Consider the following 22522-nt stretch of genomic DNA (forward strand, 5'->3'; position numbering starts at 1 on the left):
ACACAGTTAAAATAAGGGCCTACTTGTTTCTCACACCTAATAGGAACCATGATCAAAACATGAATTCTGTGATTGTTGCAGTTGATCAATGTCTACTCCCTGACAAATGGAGAATAGTTGTCAGCTTGTGGAATACTTGGGATTCAAATATCCAGCCATCTCTCTGTGTTTTCCTTTATTCCCTCACACCGTGTCCCTCCATGAATATAGGACTACTAACTTTATTTTAAAAAAGCCTAGGTGACATCTCATAGGTTTTGACCTCTGTTAAGAGACTTAGCTGGATCTAGAACCAAAGGGTTCAGAGATATGGAATCATTCTGTGATGGTGGCAGAGCACGGGAGTGGCCCCCATCACCAAACAGCTGGTATAGAAAGCAATCAGCTTACTCTGACAGTGGAGGGGGCAGGTATGTGACTGGAGACTTTGAGCTCAAAATGCTTGCTTTAGGGCAAGTAGTGGGGTGTTGGGACTTCAGAACCTGATCTTATCTTCCCTGTTCTGTGGGGGACTTGAATTACTTATTCTGACATTTAAAGGTAACTTCTACCATGAGCTGTCAAGACGGGAGCTTTTAGAAGGTGGTAGTGGTGTCTGTAAGCGCAGATTTTGGGCAGAGCCCTTGTTAGTATGCCTGGGCTTTGGGAAGGTAGGGTATTAATGCACTTGAAGTACATCTGACTGCAGTCTGGATTCAGATAATCCTTACCTGAGCTCTGCAGTGAGTTAGCTTAGCTATCACATGTTTATGATGGGATTTGTCTTGTGAACCAGACAATGGCCTGTTGAATGTGAGGGGTGATGGACTTGGACTCTGTACTCCCCAGGAGAGACCTCTGTGCCTTTACATGTGCAACATGACTGGTTTTGAGCTTCAGACACTGGTTCCTTTTCTATGTCTTCATGGCCAGTACAGCTTGAGCTCTATTTCCAACAGCTATGTGGCTCTTGGTGGGCTTGTGTGTAGGGTAGACTAGAGGTGTACACAGGTGATTCCGAACCCCAGGACAAAGATCAGTTATATGTAACTCCAAGGAGGCATCGAGACTGCCCTTCAGAGTAGGAGATACTTGTAGGAGATATGTATCTCAGTTCCCATAGGGAGGTCCTGGGGACCTCATCTAGCATAAAAACATTGCAGGCCTGAACTTGGGGGGAAGGAGAGCATGATGGACATAGATAAGATACCACTCTGTGGTCACCATCATCAGCATGCCTAGTGGGAAATGGAAAACACGCTTAGTATACCTCAGTCTGTACCCAGATTCTCCAGGTTGTAGGCCATGGCAGAGAGGAAACAGTGAATAGCGGGTGCTTGTCTCTAGATGAAGGCTTCTACAGGGGCTCCCTTGTGAACTGCTTTACTGTGCAGAGTTGTTAGAAATATTCAAGCACTAACTTTTGCCCCTGTATGATGCCAGAATCTTGAAATGAGCATGCTTATCTGTCAAAACTGCAAACTAGCTCACAAGTATTTAAGTTCTTGAATGACTTTGAGCTGGAAAATTCATTGTTGCAGATGTCCCTGGCACGATGGGAAGTTCTAAAGTCCCCCTTCACTACGGCACTGTGTTTGTCAGAATCCCCCGCCTCCCCAGCATGAAGAGAGAAATTTTCTTCTCACGTGGTTATATTTTTACTGGCTTGCAAATTATGGCCAGGCAGATAATACTACCTATAGGTTTCCCAAGGAATACCTGTTTGGTATCTTTTATCTCATGGAGCCTTCACTAAATGGGTGCTTGAAACGTGTGCAACTTTCCCACCATGATCTGAGGCGAGAAAATAGAAATTTTGAAGAGTCGTTAGTTCAATACCTCCACAAAAAGTTACTTCTGTAACTTTTGGAAATGTCCCCTAAACTTGGGCACTGGGAGTTTACTTTGTGTTCCCCTTCAGACCAATATTGCTCATGGCTGATGTGATGAAAATGTTCTCATGTCTCCACTGTATGTGTCACACATTCTGGATGTCTTACAGCAAGGAGATAGATGGTGTCCCACGGGAAATGATCTAGGTAATTCCCATTCTGCTTGTATTGTCAGGTGCATGCTGAGTGAGACAAGTGTATTCCCATGATACCTTGCTATGTCTGAATCTATGTCTGAATCTTTGGTGGGTGACCAAAGGAAATTGACTTGCTACAGGCCTCACATGGCTGAATTATAGGCCTTATTATCCTCATGTAGATTTGGGCTGGGAGCTCATTCAAAATTTCTTGATGGGGTTTCAGGGGTACTTGGGAAGGCATGGGCTGGGACTCTTTGGGGGTAAATGTGGAATCTCTCCACCAGCATTACAGGCAGGTCTTCAGGAAAGACTTGTCTCTGCTTTTTAGGCCCCTCAACTGATTGAACTGGGCCCCTCAATCCTAAAATGATCTTTCCATAAAATCAACTGATTGATGACACTGATCACTTCTCCAGGTACTAATCCACCTTAGACCAGTGTTTGGCTAGAGTTTGGGAACTGTATCCACAACCAACAAATAAAATTGGTCATCATGGAAATACAGTAATCTCTTTTCTGGAGAACCTAGTCTCTGAAGAGAAGACAGATCTGTTTTACAGTGTGACTCTTCTGTATAGCTGCATTTTGAACTCTCCAGTTAGTTACCAGGACACTGTGACCAGAGCAGAAGTTAAAAATCCCAGTAGGTCTCCGACCTCATCTAGCAGCATCTCAGAGTACTTGCACAGAATGAACTAGCTTCTGGTATAGGACAGTATCTAGTTGTGTGTACAGTGTATATTTCCAGTTGGTCCTGTGAATTATCCTGTATTGCTATAGTCAATGCCATTTCTAGAGGCATCTATGGATCTAGACCTATAGATGATACAGTAAAGTTCCAGTGGTAGATATTTAACTTGCATACTGCTGGGCATCTTTATTTTTTATATGATTAGTAGTTGTCTTGCTCTTAGGTGGTTAATGTTATATGGCCTTGGTAATTACCATGTGAGTAATTTCAGAACCAAGGAAGTAGGTTCTGTGCCTCCCTAGTGATCATATCTGGTTTGTATACTTCAGCCAGTCTTCCGTACCTTACACATGTCTCTGGTCTGCAGAAGTTAGCTGTTGACTGTAGGCAGACCATTAAGAGTTCTGGAATCATCTCTTCAAAGATGAAGACTGGCCAGGGGTGAGCCCTGGGCATGTATGCAGATAGATCCAAGCACCAGCTTGGCCCAGGGATGAATCTTTCCTTCCCATTGCAATTATTTTTGGAGTACTGGTGAAATGCAATGGGTTTAAACATTCTGCTCAACTAATGTGGGGTTTCTTGCTGGTCTCCTGTGCCTGACCTCTTGCCAGAGTGGGAAGTTCTCTAGTCACTTCCCTCTGGGAGATACAGCTAGTCATTCTCAGTGCAAAACCTAGGTGAGCTGTGTTAGGCCTTGGTGAAATGGACTTCTTTCTGGGAGTATCCTATTCTTCTGTGTGTCTCCAGGAAATGTTGGCTTGAAAAGTATTTTTGTAGTCTTACCCATGGCCATTCTGTGTCCTGAGATAGAAACAGTGAGGCTTGCTGGATCTTATTTCCTATCCTTTTAGGAATGTCTATAAGGTGAATTGCAGTTTCCTGGCCAAATATGAAGCAGTAAATTGCAGGCTAGCTTTGATAAGTACTGATTGATGTTGCTGATTATTAGGGCATACTGTTCAATTTGTTGTGCTCCCAGTAGGCAGAGGAAACAACTTGAACTATCCAAGAATGGACTAGTGACCTTCTCTTCGGTATCAAAAGACAGGAGTAGGCCCAGAGAGGCCGGTCTGTATTCAGGCAGTCTGTAGACATGGGTGGTGTCTATAGATGGTCTCATATCTGATTTTACTTAAGGTGTGGTCTTGCTGTTATTGGCATCATAGAACCTTCTCTCTGTCCAAAAATACCTTCTAGATGAAATTCTTATCCCATGACTGAAGAATAGACCACAGTAGCTGGAGGAAGTGTGTGCGTGGGAGGGGGGGTAGATGCATGCCTAAGCTGGCTGTGATGTCAGCTTCTAGGGATAGGTCATGTAGATGTTAAAATGTGGGCCATTTGATACATTCCTTTTCAGTGGTAGGGCTGGGAGAGGCCCAATGCCTGTTAGGGTGACATAGCCTGGGTGGGATCTGTGTCTTAAGTGCTTGTAGATCTCTCTGAAAGAATGAAGATCTCTTCTCTCTCAGGATGGTTGGTATACTCTACTCTGTCCCTGGAATGGGTGACTTGTATGGTGGTTTAGTCTTCCAAATACCTAGATTATACATAAACAGTGTACACCATAAGCTATGAGGGAGATGTCTACTAAGAATAAATATCTACCACAGCATTGAAAAACACTTCTCCTGGTTTGAAGGTCAGATGCAATCACCAGTCCAGTGAGAGGCAGTTGAATGATCTCAGTGTGGTACCTTATGGAGAGTTTGGAGTTTGTGTCATTTGCTGACAGAACCAGAGTGGGAAGTCTTGAGTATGGACTCATTGGGTGCCCAAATGCAAAGCTGTCTGAGTGCTGGACAAGTCACCCTGTCTACTTGACAGTAAGTACATCCCAGGTTCTGGCCTTGGCACACCCTACTTTAAGTTACGATAATCCCGTAATTCCCTCTGTCTCTTCAGACTTACTTGTGTTTCATCTTCTAGGCTCTGACAAGCCAGCCAATCCATTTGCTATTAGTATACATGATTGACCATCCTTATGTTAGGCTGTTTCTCTTAACAAAAGATAAATTATATCTTTGCTCATTGGGTGGACTTTGAATAACTGTTTTGGGTGCCTTCTAAGAAGCCACAATATCATAGCAGCTCATTTTTGGTTCTATTTTACACTGAGCCAATCTATGTAACAGGACTCTTTCTCCCTGTCATAGAAATATCACCATGAGTCCAAAGGTGCAGACTGAGATCTGATATCTGGGTCATTGGGAATCTGAGCTGCCTGTTCTTGAAATTTAAATGACAGATTTGCTACTTATAGTAGTTGTATTCATTGGAGCTCCCAATAGTCAGGAAGAGAGAGAATGGTTTGTCAGGTATACCTTTCCTACTGATTCCTGCATGGACCTCCTTCCAGTATTGTCCCCTTTACTCTGTCAAACCCCATGAGAGTTAGGGCAGAAAGTAAAGGTAAAAGACCAGTTATCTTTGGTCCTTCAGTCTGACCCCTAGTTTCTGAGCTCACTGGAAGATGTCTTGGAGCAGTATTCCAAAATGTCATGTGTGCTATAAATATCTTCAAAACTGGAGGGTCCTTTGACTTTGTGGTAAAGGAAGAAAATGCATCCTTGTTACTTAGGTGGAAGTCAGAAGTGATATTTCTGTGTACCTTAGGCGTCTAAAACCATCACTAAAGATAATAGGGCTCCAAGGCTTTCCTTGTAGCTCTATCTCCCATAATGTAGCATCTAGGTGCTTTTCAGAGCACTCGCTACTTCCTCATCCTAAAATCTAACTGCTGCAGTGCCAGTAACATGTTCTGTGGTATACTAATGATCAGTGATTTTTCTATTGACCATGTTGGGACAGGGAACAAGAGAGCTGGGTGAAACTGAGGGCCTCACCTAAGGCCTGTTGGCCTTCCCATAAAAACACCAAAGTAACACAGTCACTGAGGAATAAGAGAAGGCATCTTCCATATTTATTGATATGTACTAAATGGCAGGGAGGATGGTAGTGCTCAAGGTTTCTTGGGCATGACAGCTATGAAAGCTTAATATGGGCTAGTATCTGCCTTTCAGCAAGAGACTCCAAATTCTGAACTGGAAAAAAACCTGGTAGAATGCCAACGGGGACTTCCCTTCTGCACTTAGCTTCTTTTTGTGCATCTCTTCCAATAGTTACCTTGAACCACCTTTTGAATGAACTTCCTCGTTCTAGATGGCCATAAAGGAAATGCAAGTCAAGACAACATTAAAATTCCCTTTCGCTTCAGTCAGAATGACAAGAATATGAATCTGATTTGGGGGTGTGTGTGTGTTTAGGGAGGAATTTGGTAATAGTGGGAATGTAAATTAGTATGACCACTATAGAAGACAGTATGAGATTCCCCAAATTAAGAACAGAACCATTGCAAATCAGGATATAGTAAAGGCACCTGCCCACACGTTCGTGGAAGTACTTGGAATAGCCAAGCTATAGAAGCAGCCCAGGTGCAAAAGGATCAAGGAAATATGATGTGTATATATTATCTTTATATAGATTGCCACTGATCCCCTTGACTGCACTTGTGCTTATTACCTTGTACCTCCTCAGAATGAAAGCTTGATCTACATTTCATCTGGTGCAAAGCTTTTCCTGGACTAAATTGGGCTTGAAATATATGGAATATACTAAGCCTGTTCCTGAGGGGATTTTGCATTGTACAAGCTGACACATACTGTGAATGTGAGAGAAATTCTTCAACTACAGTCCCTACACTCACAATGGAAGGAGTGACCTTATGGTTAACGTCAGCTTCTTAAACTTCCCGAATCAGCCTGGGTACTTCCTGTAGTCATCCCGTGGCTCATGACTAGTTTGGGTGAAGGGCAGACTCAAGTTGAGAAAGCATCTCTCAATTGACGAAGATGAACTGTGTCCCCTTAGGAAGGAATCTTGAATGCCGTTCTGGGTGGGCAACTTTCTTCACCATGGGTCAAATTGCCCCTGTTCTAATTTTCCTGTGCCTATTTTGAACTACCTGAGTCTTTAACAGAATTATCTTGAAGTAGTTGTACAAAGGGGTTTCAATTCAATTTGTCAGTTTGAGTACAATGCTTCTTGGACAATTAGTCCCCTTCATCACTCTCCTCCATCTCTCCCTCCCACTCCTTTCTCTGCTAGTGAAAGAATGCCTGTGTGTAGCATTGGTTTTGTTCAGGAAGTACCACACTTGGTCGAGTCCTTTAACTTTACTGATGTTCTCACAATCTCCACAGGAGTTTTCACTCCTATGTTAACCCAGAATCAGAGTGGTATTACCTAAAGTGCCACATGGGATGAGGCTAAACCAAACTGCAGCAAGTCAGAACACTGGTGCCTCTTCAGGTATGTCCTATACCTATTTTCAGACATTGTAAGCTCCAGGTCAATGGTAGATTACAATGCTGTTTTCATGGTAGGTGTCTTCCATTTTCTTCAGGAAATTTTTAATCTTTTGCCAGGCTGTAGAAATTCCCTGGGAGGCAAATTGGCAGAATCTACCGATAACCTGCTATTGATGCTGCCATTTGCAGACTTGAGGAATGTCTTTTCTCTGAATAGTCTGGTTGGTATTAATCTGGGGCAGAATCTGGTATCTATGGCTATGGAGATTTTAATTCTGAGTAATCCTGGTAACATTAAACACACTGCAGCCCGACTTCTGTATAACAAGTGAGTGTTTTTGATAACACAAGTCATTCTGTAGGAAACCAGAGCTGTCAGCCTGAGGTACTCCTTTCCGAGAGGCTGGCAAAGAGCCCTTCGGATACAGACAGCCAATAATCAGGTCCCCCCTCCTCACTTTGGAGTGACATGCCATTTGGTCAGTCACAACCATAAATGGTAAGAGGACCCCCCTCAAGGTAGCTGACCTTGTTTGTTCAGCTGCAGCTACATGGTGGAAATGACAGGTTCCTTATCTACCATTTGGGCAGCTACCAAAATCTCAGCCACCATAATGAAGTCCTCTGCTCATATGGCTGCATGAATTTGCCCACATCTAGCATCTCCAGATGGTAAAAATCACCCCAGACAAAGACAGGTGAGAGAATTAGCCTTGTCTGTGTCCTTGTGGGTTTCTGGGCTGGTACTTTCTAAAGCTACTTTATTAAGAACAGATGTAGAATACATTGAGTTGGAGATTGCACATTAGCTGCTGTGTCAGTGACTTAGACTCTGGTTCCTACCTGTATAATAAACTGACCTGGGCTTCGCTCACAACAGAATATAGACTAGTTGCTCCATAGTGGTGTGCTGCTGGGGTCTTGAATTCTAGGATGTCGACTTTTCTCCTGTGGATTTCTGGATTACTTCATAGATCCTTAGTTCCTCTGTCACTCAAGACTCTGGGAATATACCAGACAAATGGCCTGAGTGATCTTGAAATATCACTCCAAGTGGGTGCTTGACTATGCATTGGGGTAAAGATTTTCTTGTCATTATGGATAAGAACAGAAGACTAAGGTAGCCTTGGAGGACCACTCACAGTTCCTTATGGGGCTAGGTATAGCTTCAACAGCAAATGAATTGCAGGTCATTGACAAAGCCTTTTTATTCTATTGAGATTACATGTATTTTCTACTGAAAAGGGGCCTCATCTTGGCTTGGGGTCTATTAGAATATGGGCCATCCTTGGAAGAGCTGCCTATCATTGCAGTACTCATCTAGATACCAGGAAGGAAGGATCTTTTTTTCCAGAGGAAACAACGTGCAGTGTCCATGGATGAAAGCTTGATAGTTCTCTGGCTGTGTCTTCCAGTATTTGGTGAGAAGTGTAGGCATGCCACTGCTTTGAGGACTGAGCACATTTCTTTCCAGGATTTTCAGAGTGTGTGTCTGTATCCTTATTTTAACCTGTCTTCCTGATTTGCACAGGGAAATGCCTTGTGTTGCATCTAAAGAAAAAGCAGACAGGAAGTAGGCGGAGAATCTCTGGCTGTATTGATCCAGTTCACTCTGGAATCTTTGTCTAGAAGGAAGTTGTGTGGCCAGGTCAAACTGTTGACCTTTCTGAACTCTCTTGTCCTTTTGGCTTGATAGCAGACATTATCCCTGAATTTTAATTGTGAAGGGGACATTGCCACCTGATTCTGCGTAGGTGGCCCACGTTGATCAGTGAATGATTCTGGGTCACAACATTTTTAGGACACCTTCCTAGGTATAGGTTGTTGACATGACACTGTCAGTGACCAGATGTGGTGGGTCATTGAATATATCCTAAAGATGTGTGATCCTGACTAGAGGCTTTTGATACAAGTGTGTATGTCCCGTCTGTATTCCTCTTACCAATATGTAGCAGATCATCTTGGCCAAAGTCAAAGCACTTCTGGGTTCAGAATCTAAGCTCCAGTAGTCCTAGACACCTGTGATATTGGGGAAAAAGGGGGCACTTTGTGATAATTCTAAAAAAAGTGCTCAAAGCAAATAGTGGGAAAGAAAACTCTCTTCTGCAGTTGTATGTTGTTCTCTCCATAGATAATTTTTTTGGAGGGGGGGTGTGATTCTTCCACATCAAGAAACTTAGAAATCCTAAGCTGTATTCCTATGCATCCTTCTGTTATATGGGAAACTGATTGTGAGATACACAGAACCCATGTTTTGAGAGGTTGAATTGTGCATTTTTATTAGAAAGCCAGTAACTGCAAATGGACCTGTGTCCTCCAAAGAACTTGCAGCCTCCAATACATTTAATACTCTTGGGAAACTGAGCTATGAAGGTACTAAAGAAAGAGCAGAAAACAATCTCCGCAGACCAGATGAACTCTAATGGAGTGTTGAAGCAGAGGTAGAGAGGGTTAACTAGGGTCATGGTTAGGGGGCAGGGTCCCAGGGATGTTGAGAGTTCAGAGTCTTGCAAGTTCATGGCACAGGTCTGGCAGGTTCCGGGACCTATTGTCCAAGTCCCCCACTCCATCTGCCTCGAGGAATTCATGTGCCAATCACCCAGGGGTGAGGGCGGGGAAGTGGAACCCACCTCCAGAGTTTTTGGAAAGTCCACATCATCCACCAGGATGGCACTGAGGATGAGCTGGCAACACTGAACCGTGTCCATACTTCTAACATTGCAAAGTGTTTGAACCACAAGGTCAAACTACCAATTTGGTAGGATTCTTCAGCCTTTTTATTGCTGACATTTTGGGGCTGGATCTTTATCATGGTAGGTGTCCTCTGTGCACACTGTAGGGCATTTATCAGCAGCTATTGACTAAACTTCCTAAGGACTAGCAGTTTATACCTCCCTGGTATGGCAAAACGAGCTTCAGAAGTTGCAGGACTTGAGTGGTGTTTCAGAGGCCTGTTTGTCTCAGTCATTATCCTTTGGGATTTTATGACTGGCACTTCACTTTGGATTCTTTTACCCATGACAATTGAGTTTGAGGCAAGTAGCAAATGCAAGATGGTTCCCTCATCAGAGCTGTTGATCTTCCTTGGAGAGTTACTTTAGTTTGGTTCATCCTCTAAGCTAGTGGTCCTTACTGGGGACCTTTTGCATTCAGAGACAATGTGTTCTCACTAGTCCTTCTACCAGTAACTAGCAGACTAGCTCACTCAAAGGCTAAGCACTGGCGGGTTCAGAATCTAAGCTTCAGCAGTGTTGTCTACCTGAAGCATACAGAAGCTGTGGGAGTTATAAAGGCCACACCTGAATAGCTAGTACTCAGAGCAAGACATTTTTCTTCAGCCCAAATGGTTCGATCATTTCCTTGAAGTATGAGAAGACATAGGTGGAATTCTTCATTAGGATATTACCAGAGGACCCGAGATGTCAGGACATTTGTTGTAAGGACTGTCTTCATGTGATAGAGAAAGAGGCAGGTGATCAGATAACGGGGTCAATTGCATTTATTTCTATAGAAAATGCCTATAAATTGCCTATTTTAGCCATAGAATATGAATCTGTGTTGACTTGCCTTGAAAGAGCTAGTAAGCCCATAGCAGCTGGTTATCAGGAACTATCTGCCTTGTGTTAGAGCAAGTGGCATGTCTTGTCCTATGATAGGCTCAGTGGCTTTGAGTTGAGACTGAACCCCTGAGACCATCTCAGATTGGATCAAGTAGATTCTATGTAGATACAGATGACTCCAGACATTGTCCTTAAAAATCTTTTCTTGATAGCTGTCATGTGGTATTCCCCTTATGTTGAGCTGATGTGCAGATTTTATATGTCCATCCTAGTTCTGATTATGAATGGGTCAATGTGTACCATTGGGAATAACAGGAGAGGCCAGCCTGGCTAGATGTCTATAACATTGTCTTAGTATCTAGACCCTCATTTGATCTAGAAAAATCTGGATGTTTCGCGGTACTGCTGGTATTATTGGAGCATTATCACACCTAAAATGATCAAAGCTCAAAGTCTACGCAAGCACCAAAGAGCTCTGTGGGCTGCACTTGCTGTTAAGAAATAATCATATAGGCTCTTGTCTCATGAAGCCATCCCTATGTGCAGGCCCAGTGGCTCTGTTCTTTGGTGTCACAGGATGTCCCTGTCATCCTGAAGCTGGCTGGAAGGAGGGCTTATGTCGCCTTGTGTCCTGTCTAGGAGTTGTCCATTGGAAAGATGGACATGCTGATTGCCATGGCTCTGTGGCGATGGGAGTTCAAGTACTGGCTCTTGGGTCTGCCCAATGCTGTGGTTTTGGTCAGGAAATCTTTTCTGTGATATGTCTCTGATCTTGAGTGACTGCTAGGAGAACTTTGGGATGTGGTGCTTTGTAAAGGTCATTGTTCCTTTTCAGTTACTTCAGTAAGGCTGAGTATCTGGAAATTTCCTCATGCACTTGGGCTGAATTACCTATGATGATTTCCATGGGAAGGTCAAGCAGGTTCTCACTAGCAACAAAGTCAGACTAGTATTCATGTGCTGGACAGAATTAACCACATTTTTCCCTTGCTTGTAATGAATAAACTGCATCTCTGATGTTGCACAAAGGGAGTGTTGTGAACAGCTTATGGGTTTCTTGGGTTCATGAAGAGTATCCTGTTGGTGGAACTGAGTCTCTTCAGAGAAGTTTCCCCTAGAATTGGTCATGCTCTTACAGTGAGCAAATCCTCATGATGATGAGCCGCATTACAAGTGCCTTCTGCACTCTGAGGGCCCTACATCCACTGTGAAATGCTTACATGGGGGAAGACATCCAGTTTCCATAAAGGACTTGCTATTTCTCTATAGTCAAAGATGCGGCTGTTGACGGTCTGTTTTGTTTGGATTTTAAGAAAGGTAACAGAAGTATCTTTTCAGCTTCCTGATTCCATGCAGGTGGTGAACCTACTCTTCAGGGTCTAATGACCTCAGCTCATGTTAGCTGGCAGCAGCCTGGCTATTGTATTTTCAGGACATTATCAAGCATGTATTCTGTAATGTGCTGCATTGTCAATCTTGTAACCAGGTCAGCATCTTGAATTCTCTGAAGTGAAAGAATCGTTTCACTTGCAAAGTGCCATTGAAGTATTCCTTAATTTCCTGAATGCTTGAACTATGAAAGGCAGAAGTGACCTTACTGTTCAGAAGCTCTTGAACTAAGATGTCCTACTGATTGGTGGATAAAACAGGTTTGCAGAGAAAAAGACCGTTGGGTAAGACTGCAGAGCTTGCATTCCTGGGGTCTAAGACTTGTCCTAACACTAAAGAGTAGCCCAGATGGAAAGCATGATGGGGAATGGTCCCTCATCATAGCTTGTAAAGACATCACTGTTTGGTCACTGCATTGTACACATTCCTAGAAGAACACAGAACACTAAGCTCACAATTATGTGCAGCGTCCAGAGGATGGCAGTCTATAGCTGAGGGAACTGTTGAATAACAGTTCAAGGAAAATGAGCAAAAGTTGCTTTATCTCTCAACCCCAGAGGCATAAGCCTCAGCAAACTGAGTGGGGCTGTGTTACCTTTGTGAACTCCCTTAATGCCTCCTATTCATGCAAAGTAGCATGGCTTCAAGGAAATAACAAAAGCTGTTGCTCTGAATGACCATGGCTTAGGAACAGATTCAAGTTAGGAATGATACAGTCTTCCTTGGCAAAGGGTACTTGAGCTTTTGAAGTCATAAAAAAAGTAGGTGGGCACTCCAAAGAGGGATTCTGATAATTGCCTTTACAAGGCAAGAAAATCTATAGGACTTAACAGATGTCTTTACAGGGTAAAGAAATCTTTTACCTAAGTTGGATGTTCTTCAGTAGAAGATCTGGCTTTTTCCCCAGAGAACTCTGCTCACAATACTGGTAATCAGAGTTTGAAGGCACTGCCTGTGGTCCTATGCAGCAAAGACCTCAGAGTATTTGGCCTTTCTGTGTGAAAACTGACAGCTATGTCAGGACCCTTCTACCTCATTAGTGCTGGACTACCCTTTACCATTGGGACCTGTCCTAAGCATTAGTTTAATTCACATCTTCTGGATAATGGAGGTATATTCCATTGTGACAAACATGTCTATAGACATCTAACTGGTGGAGGGGTGGGTGTTGGCAGAGAACTGAGTGAGATACTTCTGGAGCACCTCTGTGGTAAGACATGCTGCACAGCTCTCGTATGGCGCTAGATGAGGTACTAGAATGTAAGCATTTCCTCTATAAATTAGGAAGGAGAGTTGAATATTCTAGAGAGGGTGTGTCAGTTTCTCCACTGAAAATAATTTAGACCCCCTTGGAAATACTTTTTCTAGTTGGGCCTGAGAGTTATTTCCTCTTCCAGTTTCCCATTCACTGCTAATTCTTGTGGAACTTGTTACTCATGTCATGTTTTCTGGACTGGGCTATGCACAAATATACCTACTAAGGGATCTGAATGGCCATGAACTTCATAGCCTTGTGTGGGCTACTTTTGCTCATATCATCTGCCTACAGGATCTAGATAAGAGGTGCTGTGCCTTATTGATGTTTTTCTCTGCCTGAGTGACATGAGAACTGCTTAACTACCTTGCCCAAGCCAGCTTCACAGTTTGTCACTCATCTCGAGTCGTGGCGCTACTTCTGCATTGTGCCAGAGGAGCAAACATCAGGCAACTTGCTTCAGGGAGCTGTTTGATAGTTGTGGGGGCTTCTTAGCACATGTTTGATATACTGGGACTGGGGGGCATTCCTTGCTGGAAAGGGCTTAATTATTACAGTAGCTCCCCCCCCCCGCTCCCCTTACAAGATATCTGTGGCCTGAGTCGATTTATTTGGACCTCAGAGTATGAGAATGAACCATGAAGTTCTAGTGTTACTAAGAGTTCCCTTCAGGTAGAGACGGATGTCTTTGGACCTGTGCCTCATTGTGAGAAGATCGAGCATACATTCTTGGTTTGTTGTATGCCTGTAAGTATTCCCTGAAAATTCTGGTTGGAAGAATTCCATCCTGTCTCTCACCAGGACAGGCTACCATGGCCGGTGATAACAGAAATAGGTAACAAACTGGTTGTGTGTAGATGTGAGCTTGGGTGCATTTGTCGGACTCCTTGACTGAAATGACACATCTCTCTAGGGTAGGATTTTCCCTGCCCTGTAACTTCCAGAACATGGCCCAGGTGAGGGCTGCCCTGTGAGAAGGTTTGGGATTCCATGCTCCTTTTTCCGCTGCCGCCTTGGTTGATTGCTATGGAGCTGAAATGTCTTCCTGTGCTAGGCTTGCTATATGTGCTGTGCTATTTTGAAGGAGAATGTCTTTTGTCAGGCATGTGATGATTTTTTAAATAAGTTTTTTATTGGGAAAATACTGTACAGAAGGTTTACAGTTACATTAGAAGGTAATGAGTACATTTCTTATCAAGGATTTTTGCCTCCTCCTTTGTTTTTTCCCCTACCATCCTTTCCCTCCCACCTCCACAACTTGTGATGTTTTTATATTAATGCTGCTAGGTGCCTCTTGAGTTTCCTATCACAGGATTAGGGCTTCACGTGCTCATCAGGTTGTGTTGCTTTGTGAAACCATTCTCATGTGCTCCAGTGTATCCAAACAGAACATGACTCATTCTTGGTGCTGGAAACCCAGCTTTGTATTAAGGACATCTTTTGGAGTCCTCCTTTTGCCATTCAGTATGACAGATCTGGTTCCAGGTTTGATGAAAACTTGGAACTCAGTATTCTTCCTTTTAGGATGTGGCTGATTTTTGAGCACAAGGCCAGTTCAGGCTCCATTGCTCTCACTCCAGCCCTCTAGATGCAGGCTTTATTTGAAACAGGGAGTAGTATAGCCAGATCAATTATCAGGCCAGCTACTTCTACCAACACAATTAGCCAGGGGGATCTATGGTCTCTGCTTGGGTGTTGTCACCTCAGCTGTGATCCTTCGCATGATGTGGATGCTGCTCCAGACTTTTAGCTTCGTTGGTACTTCTGGGTACTTCTGTAATGGTATTGAGAGAATAAAACACAAAATGGCAACAGCCATTTTGAAGGATGGAGGACTGCTGAGGTTAGAAACTGAGGAGCCTTTAGTTCTGGGTGTTTCTGGGACCTGATCATCTACATCAAGGAAAGGGAAGACTTGGTCAGGCTTGAGGTTGTTGTTAAAGACAGCTTCTCGTGAGTACATGGGGTATTTAGTGTCTTCCATACTGATCTGTGACCACTGCTATTCAAAGGGTTATGATTTACTGCATGGTAGGGGACAATTGCAGCTTCTGGAGGTGGCCCATTCAGGTCAGCTTGGCATAAAATGGTTTGAACCTTATCAGAATGAGGAGGACATTGTCACCTGACTTTGTAATTTTGGACCAATGTTGGCCAGTGAAGTTGGCCAATTGAGGCCATTTCATCTGTGCCGTCCAGCACATCTATAGGATTTGCAGGATGGCAGCTATACAGAAGCATAAAAGCTCTCTCCTTCCACCAACGTAGCAAGACCCAGTACTGCATTTGATGTTACCTTGCATGAAAGAGAATGATTTTCCAATTACAGTGGAGCATTGTGAAGACTGCAGAAGTACCCTGGTCTACTGAAGCTTAGAATTTGAATCACCCTTAAAGAAGCCATGGTTGGAAGTGGCACTGTGGCTCAAAGTGTTAGAGTGCAAGTTTTGAGCAAAAAGAGCTCAGGGGCAGTGGACAGGTATAAGCCCTATGACTGACAAAAAATGCCTTGGTCAGTACCTGTCTGCCTCCAGTTGGGGAAGAGAGACAATAAACACAAATCTCAGCACAGAAAGGGCACCTGATTGGGTCTGGGTGTAGCCTGTGTTGGATGAGTGACTTGGTCCCCTTTGATTTCTAGATGGCATAGAGGTCTCTATAGGCTGAAGAGGGTAGCAGGGAGCACAGTTTTCATGATCAACTCTGATTTGTTTGTCAATTGTTGAAGGCAGCAGTGGATAGCACAGAAGAGTCTTCAAACTTGGTGTAGAGATAGGCAGGAGGCCTTATCTTGCTGCTCTGACCAAAACCGGTTTCGGCATTTGGTTGTAGAATTCTCTATATTACTCTCCTGATTTTTAAGTAATATTTAAAAAATCGAAAGGTTTTCTTGGTCTCTGGACAGACTGAAAAGTTTGTCTATCCCACTACTGAGCTGCTCGGCCTGCCCAGTCTTGTCTTTTAGGCTCCATGCTTTCTCTGTGGAGATGTTACAAATGACAGGATTTTTAGCAACATGGTCCTCTTCTTCCTGATGCCATTATGTAGATGTTGTACTAAAACAATGTCCCTCTGGAATCAAGACAGTCTGTGCAGTGGAGTTGATGTCAGTGCATTGTTTTAAAAGGCCAAGTCATGGGCAGAAGCTGGATAGAAATTTCCAATGATTTCTAGTAATGAGAAAGTCCATGTAGCTTTGGTCAGATGCCAGGGGAGTTCCCCAAGACAACAGGTTCTCCATCTCCTTTGCTGGTTTACCTAAATGTCTAAGGGCTGTAGCAGTTGTCTGATTTTTCTCCCCCTTCTCAATTTGAGGGAAATCTCTGAAGCTGTTGAATGTGACTAACAACTGGAAGTCCTTATCCTTCTGCAGGCTTAAGTGCCCTGGTTTCCTTTGTTTGCATGCATATGTTCAGGCACATTCGGATATCTCAGTGGCTATGTGACTCCCAGTTGGCTTTTGAGCAGAACAGATGCAAGTGTTTTCATGCAAGTCAGAACAAAGGAGTAATGGGGCTATCCTTTGTCCTTGTTTAAGCATTTTGTTACACCCCTTCCCCAAATGAGATAAACGTATATACAAGACAGAGTACCGAAATCAAAGACTGATTGCCAGGGATAAACCAATGGAAAAAGAAAAATGAAATAAAATTAAAAAAAAGAACTAGATACAGCACATTGGTGACAAGTTCAACCAAATAAAGACAAAGGAGTGGGTAACAATGTTTGACAAGAAATATCTTACTCATGCAACTTCATGTAACCGTAACCCTTTCTTAGCACATATTTCCAATTAAAAAAAAGAGCGAAGGAACATCAAGCACTGAACAACTTGAGTTGAGCAGGGTTTTTTCCTTCTGGTGTTCAGATGGCATCTTTTGTTCAAAGGGAGACAAGAAATGGGAAAGGGCACATGAATCTTCTCGTGAATCTTTCAGCTTTTACAAACAACTACTCTAGATCATTCCTCCGGTCATCTAGCAAACCCTTGGCTGATTCTAGATTGTTCTAGTTGGTTTCCATTTAGAGGATGTGACCAAACTATCCAGAGTTCCTGAGCATCTTCAAGTCCGACTCCACTTGACTCACTGAGGATGTCAGGTTGTCTAGAGAAGCAAGTTTGGCCAGGATCTCCTGAGGAGGCAGACAGGCGGCCTGGGCCGGGTCCTGGCCAAGCAGTGTGTACACCGCGCAGGGGTCTTTAAAGGCAGAAAAGCTTAGTTGTTGCCAGGTAGGTATTGACCAACCAGGGAGATAAGTACTGACCAACCAGGGAGATACGTGAGGCAGTAGGGAACTGACCAGGCCCGGGGAGGTGGTGGTCTTTTCTTTAACTCCAGATGGACATTATCACAGCCCTTTTTTGTGAAACTGCAGTCAGTCTCCTAGAATGGAATCAGTCCTGTTTGGCATTTCAGAAGGCGGAGAAAAGTAATGTTCTTTTTTTGCCTTAAGATTAAAGTGAACTTTATCTCAGGGGGAAGGGAAATTGGGATTGTCTACTAAACGTGAGACTGCTTTCTCACTGATTCTATTTGTTTGAGGTTTTGGTCCTAATATATCAAATCTGCACTTTGTGGCCTCGGATGTGTGATGGGCAAGTTATGTCCTTGTCATAGCTCGTAAGGTGACATGCTGGCTACTGTACCAGTAAACCTCATGGGAGGAGAGACTACATATCTGTCATGATACCCCAATGTCTAGGGCCTCAGTAAACTGAGGAAATGAAGGGTACTTCTCTCTGGATATTGCCTCAGTAGCCAGGGTGGGGTTGCTGTGTCTTTGTGTGCTGCTTCAGCTTGAAAGGAAGTACTTCAGAATTTTTCCCATGCTGCTAGAATGCTCTAGAACCTTCAAATTCTGTGTACACCCTGTGTCTTTGTAGCCACCTAGCTCATGAGTACTCAGCTTTATCAGCTAATGATGCAAGAATTGCATTATTGGAAATTTAGCAGCCTCCCTTGACTATTGAACAAGACATTTAAAGAACCCTTCAGTTTTTGAAGGGAAACATCGTCTGTGAGGAGCCAAATATCCCCTGGTGGAGAAGCAATCCGAGGTTCTGGAGGAACATCTATCTTGTTCCTGCGTCCCCGCAGTGCCTTCACGGATAGAATGGTAGATACTTGTCAATTTTCTTGATACCTAGAAAGTTGGAAGGGCAGACTATTTTTGAGAGGATATATCAGTACCTCCCACAGATAATACCCTTCTCTGGAAACTGTTGAGCTCCTTAGTACTTATTTCCCATTCTATGTGGTCTGGATGTGAGGAATCATTTTTTCCACTGACCCCTGTGGTGAAATGCAGCTCAAATCTATGTCTCAACTGGGTATCTTTCAGCTTTACTGTTTGACACCAGGGTCAGAATCTGAATGACCTTGGTATATTGCTGTAGGATACCTTGAGGATTCTGGGTTGGTGCCAAGGAAAAGACCACTGAGGATTGAGGTACTGCAGCTTGAATACTATGTGCTTGCCACTGTGGGGTTTTCTAGCAAACTCTTTGAAACCGCTGGTGAACTTGGGTGGCCAATGGAAAGAGCACCAGGAGTCTGCCTCCTGTTCCCATTTGGCCTATGCTAAGTAAACCGTTAACTCTTCTTTGTGATATTTGTGAGGTTGAGCTCTGTTGGAAGGGGATACGGTATCAAGATGGAAAAAGAGACCCTGCTAAAGGTTCAAAGACTAAAATTTGAAAAGAGGTTAGAAAGTAGGATTAGGCAGAAGATGTTAGATCAGAGTGAACTTGGGAGGGAGCTTCAGATAGAGCAGCAACCACTGGAATTGTCGCATGCCAGGGTGGCTAGGATTTCTACGGTAGCTCAGCTTGTAACTCACTGTGGTCTGCTTGTGGACAGACTGTTTTATGTGCCAAACACAAGGCTCTGTCTTGTGAAGGATTTGTCTCATGCATTTTCGCTTCTTTCATAAGTACTCCATTTTGCACTTCAGTTGTAGCCACTCTCCCGACTGACACTTTGCTTGCCATTTAAGATGTAGCAATACTGTCAGGCCTGCATGCTTCCTTTGTCTCACTATAGTATGGGGTGCATGTTCCAGGTGAGTTGTATGGGATTTTTTGTAGTAAATGAGCTATTGTGAAAATGGTGGGATAATGATGTTGCCATAGACAGTTAGGGATGAGAAATGTAAACTCCCATGCAGAGTACATATCAGTCATGGTAGGATGAATGTGTCCTTCTCCAGGGTGGAAGGTGAGATGTAATTGCCTTGTCAACCAGAGGTGATGTGGTCTAAGTAATGGCATTTCATGGAGAGCTTAGCTTGCTTCTGGTGATGGGTCAGGACTATAATGTGGAGAATATGGTTAGGTTAACTGCTAAATGCAGATGCTGTCTCCTTCCAGAGAAGCCATCCTGCCAACTTGATGTTACAGTGCATTCTTTGCACTGAGTGCATCATGCTAAGTACTGAATGAGGTACATCTCGCTTTGGTCACTCCTATTCTGTAGAGCCCTCTTGGCATATCTTACTCAGATTTCCTTGACACTCATGTAATCTTTAGTCTCTGACAAGACAGTGAATCATTTGCTAATTCACATGATTGCATGCACTCCTCTTGCACGCCTTTCTCCCCTTAACAAATGAGCAACAATGAAGTGCAATTGTTATTGATCTTTTGTCCCCTGGGACTTTTCCCTTAGAAGTCATAAGGGTGTCTCCAAGGACCCATGCTGTGATAGTAGTCTACTTTAGTTTGGTTTTATATATGGAGTCATGTGTAAAATCATGCATGAGTCATAGATGAAGCAAAGAATTTTTTCCTAGCTTCTCATTGAACTCAAGCTTAAGTGAGTTGACAGGTCTTAGAGGTACAAGGAATTTGGAACCAAGGAGTCATCTAACCTTGTAACTGGAGTCCTCTTCACAATGCACAGGTCTTTGAATTCATGGAAAGGAGCAATATTTACTTGAATGATGAATGTTTCTCAATCTAGAGACTGCCAAATTTATACTTCATTTCAGAAGAGAAACAATGTTGCCATCTGTCCTTTAATCTGAGAGTTGGAAGTCTTTGGATGCCTTTAGATAGGCACTGTGAAGAGCAAGCTTCAACAGCTAGGTGAGAATCCTTTGTGTTTCTCCTGCCTGAAGAATTTTAGAAATCTTAGAGGAACTTCTATTTGTATCCTCCTAAGATTTCCAAGTATTTAGACTTCAACGGTTGGTTAGGGCTCTTCCACATTTTCAGTGTTGACATTCAGGGTTGGATGATCATCACAGTGGTGGAATGTTCTGTGCATTTTATGGTGCTTATTCCTTGACTCCTATGTACTGGAAGTCTGTACTCCAGTACAATATGACCAATGAGTTGCACTTTCTAGGCATGTCCAAAGAAACTATCTCTAACCCCACAGGTTGGGGCTTGGCTTAATGGTACTCAAAAAAATTAAGTGTTTTGAGTTAATCCTCCCTTAGGCTTTTATGGATGGTATGCTAGATACTTAATACTTTTTGTCCATAACCTTAGCATTCTGAGAAAGTATATTTTCTAAGTTCTGGTTGGTGTTCTCAATCTGTCTCTCCTGGGGAAAGCTTCCTTAGTTTGGTTCCTGGGTCTCAGGACTTGATTTTTTTGTGTGTTCTTTTTTTCCTTAGGAATTCTTTGACCGTTGGACTTTTGTCATGAAACTTGTAGGTTTGATGTCTTCATTGTGCACATTCAAGCCCACACCAGTTACTATTTGGGGCTCTGTACCTGAATGACTGTGGTCTCCATCTGTGTGACCCATTCTGGGTCTTACATAGTTTGGGCAGATGCCAAGTGGGGAACTGTGCTGTCTCTGACTAAAACTGTGGTTGGCATAAAGACAGCTCTTGAAGTAGTATTGTATGCAAAGCTCTTGAAATCAGGAAGCTGCATGTCCTTAAATGTTTCCCGTACAACTAAAAATGCGCCATATACTTACCACGAAGCAAAGTTCAATTTCATTGGAAAGTATTACAGATTGGGGGGCCTTGCTCAGTGGTACTCAAGGAGCTGTGAGTCTTACAACCATTCTGCCTTGGGCTTTTATGGCTAATGTGCTGAATGCTTTTAAAGTATATAACGTATTCAGAATTGCTCATCAAAGCTGACTTTCCTTGGAGTCACCTTTAGTTTGACTTAGGGTGTATGATCTTGACTAGGTGTTGTCTTAGTACAAAAATGTTCTCTTGGTGTTCCTCAGAATCTAACCTTCAGTTATGCTGTGTATGTACGGAATGTTTAAGTTGTGATTGTAAGTGTGGTACCTGAATAAGACATTCTTGTTGAGCCCATAACAGCTTCCTGTGTATCTGAAGCTGGAAAGGCATGGGCAGAGCTTTTGATCACTTAGGATCACACAGAAGAACAGACATGTCAGGGCATTCATTGCAAGGATTGACCTGACATGATTTGACTGAAAGGGTAGGCTGGATCAAGGTTTTCTCTATACAAGATGCCTATAAATTGATTGCCTACTGAACACTAAATCTCTGCAGACTCGGTTTGTTGGAGGGGCTAGTGAACCCTGGTAGCTAGTTACTAAGGATTATCTGCCTTCGAGACATGTCCATTTGAGTAAATCAGGTTGATTTTCACAATGTATTCTCAGTGGCCTTGACTTGGCCATAGGAGGTCTGAAACAACCATAAAGACCTATCTCTTGACCCATTGTAACAATGAAATGTACAAGACACTATATTGGCTGGGAAGGTGGCTCAGTGGTAGAGTGCTTGCCTTGCATGCCAGAGGCCCTGAGTTCGATTCCTCAGCACCACATAAGCAAAAAGAAAAAAAGCCGGAAGTGGTGCTGTGGCTCAAGTAGTAGAGCGCTAGCCTTGAGCTGAAGAGCTGAGGGACAGCGCCCAGGCCCAGAGTTCAGGCCCCATGACCCGACCCCCCCACAAGACACTATATTGAAAATGAACTTTACAACTTTGGGGTGGGGAGGGTGGTGGAGCTTGGGGAGGTGGGGAAGGAAGGGAGGGTAGGGGAAAAACAAAGGAGATGGGAAATGTACTTATTACCTTACTCATGTAACTGTAACCCCTCTGTACTGTATTTTAACAATAAAAAAATTTAAAAAAGACCCATCTCTCTTGAAGCAGTCCATCTTCAAATGAAATCTAGATTTTCATGTTACTGTCATGTGACTGTCCTTATCGCCTTGAGCTGGCATGTAAGTTGTATATGTCCATTCTATCCTCTGGTTAGGTCGTTGGGTGCCATTGGGGATAATTAGAAATTTGGCTAGCTGTGACTAGATGTCAACTTGATATTACCACAGAATCTTCTGAAATCCAGTATAATCA

The sequence above is a fragment of the Dipodomys ordii genome, unplaced genomic scaffold (assembly GCF_000151885.1).
Source record: "Dipodomys ordii isolate 6190 unplaced genomic scaffold, Dord_2.0 Scaffold71, whole genome shotgun sequence".
Lineage (NCBI taxonomy): Eukaryota > Metazoa > Chordata > Mammalia > Rodentia > Heteromyidae > Dipodomys > Dipodomys ordii.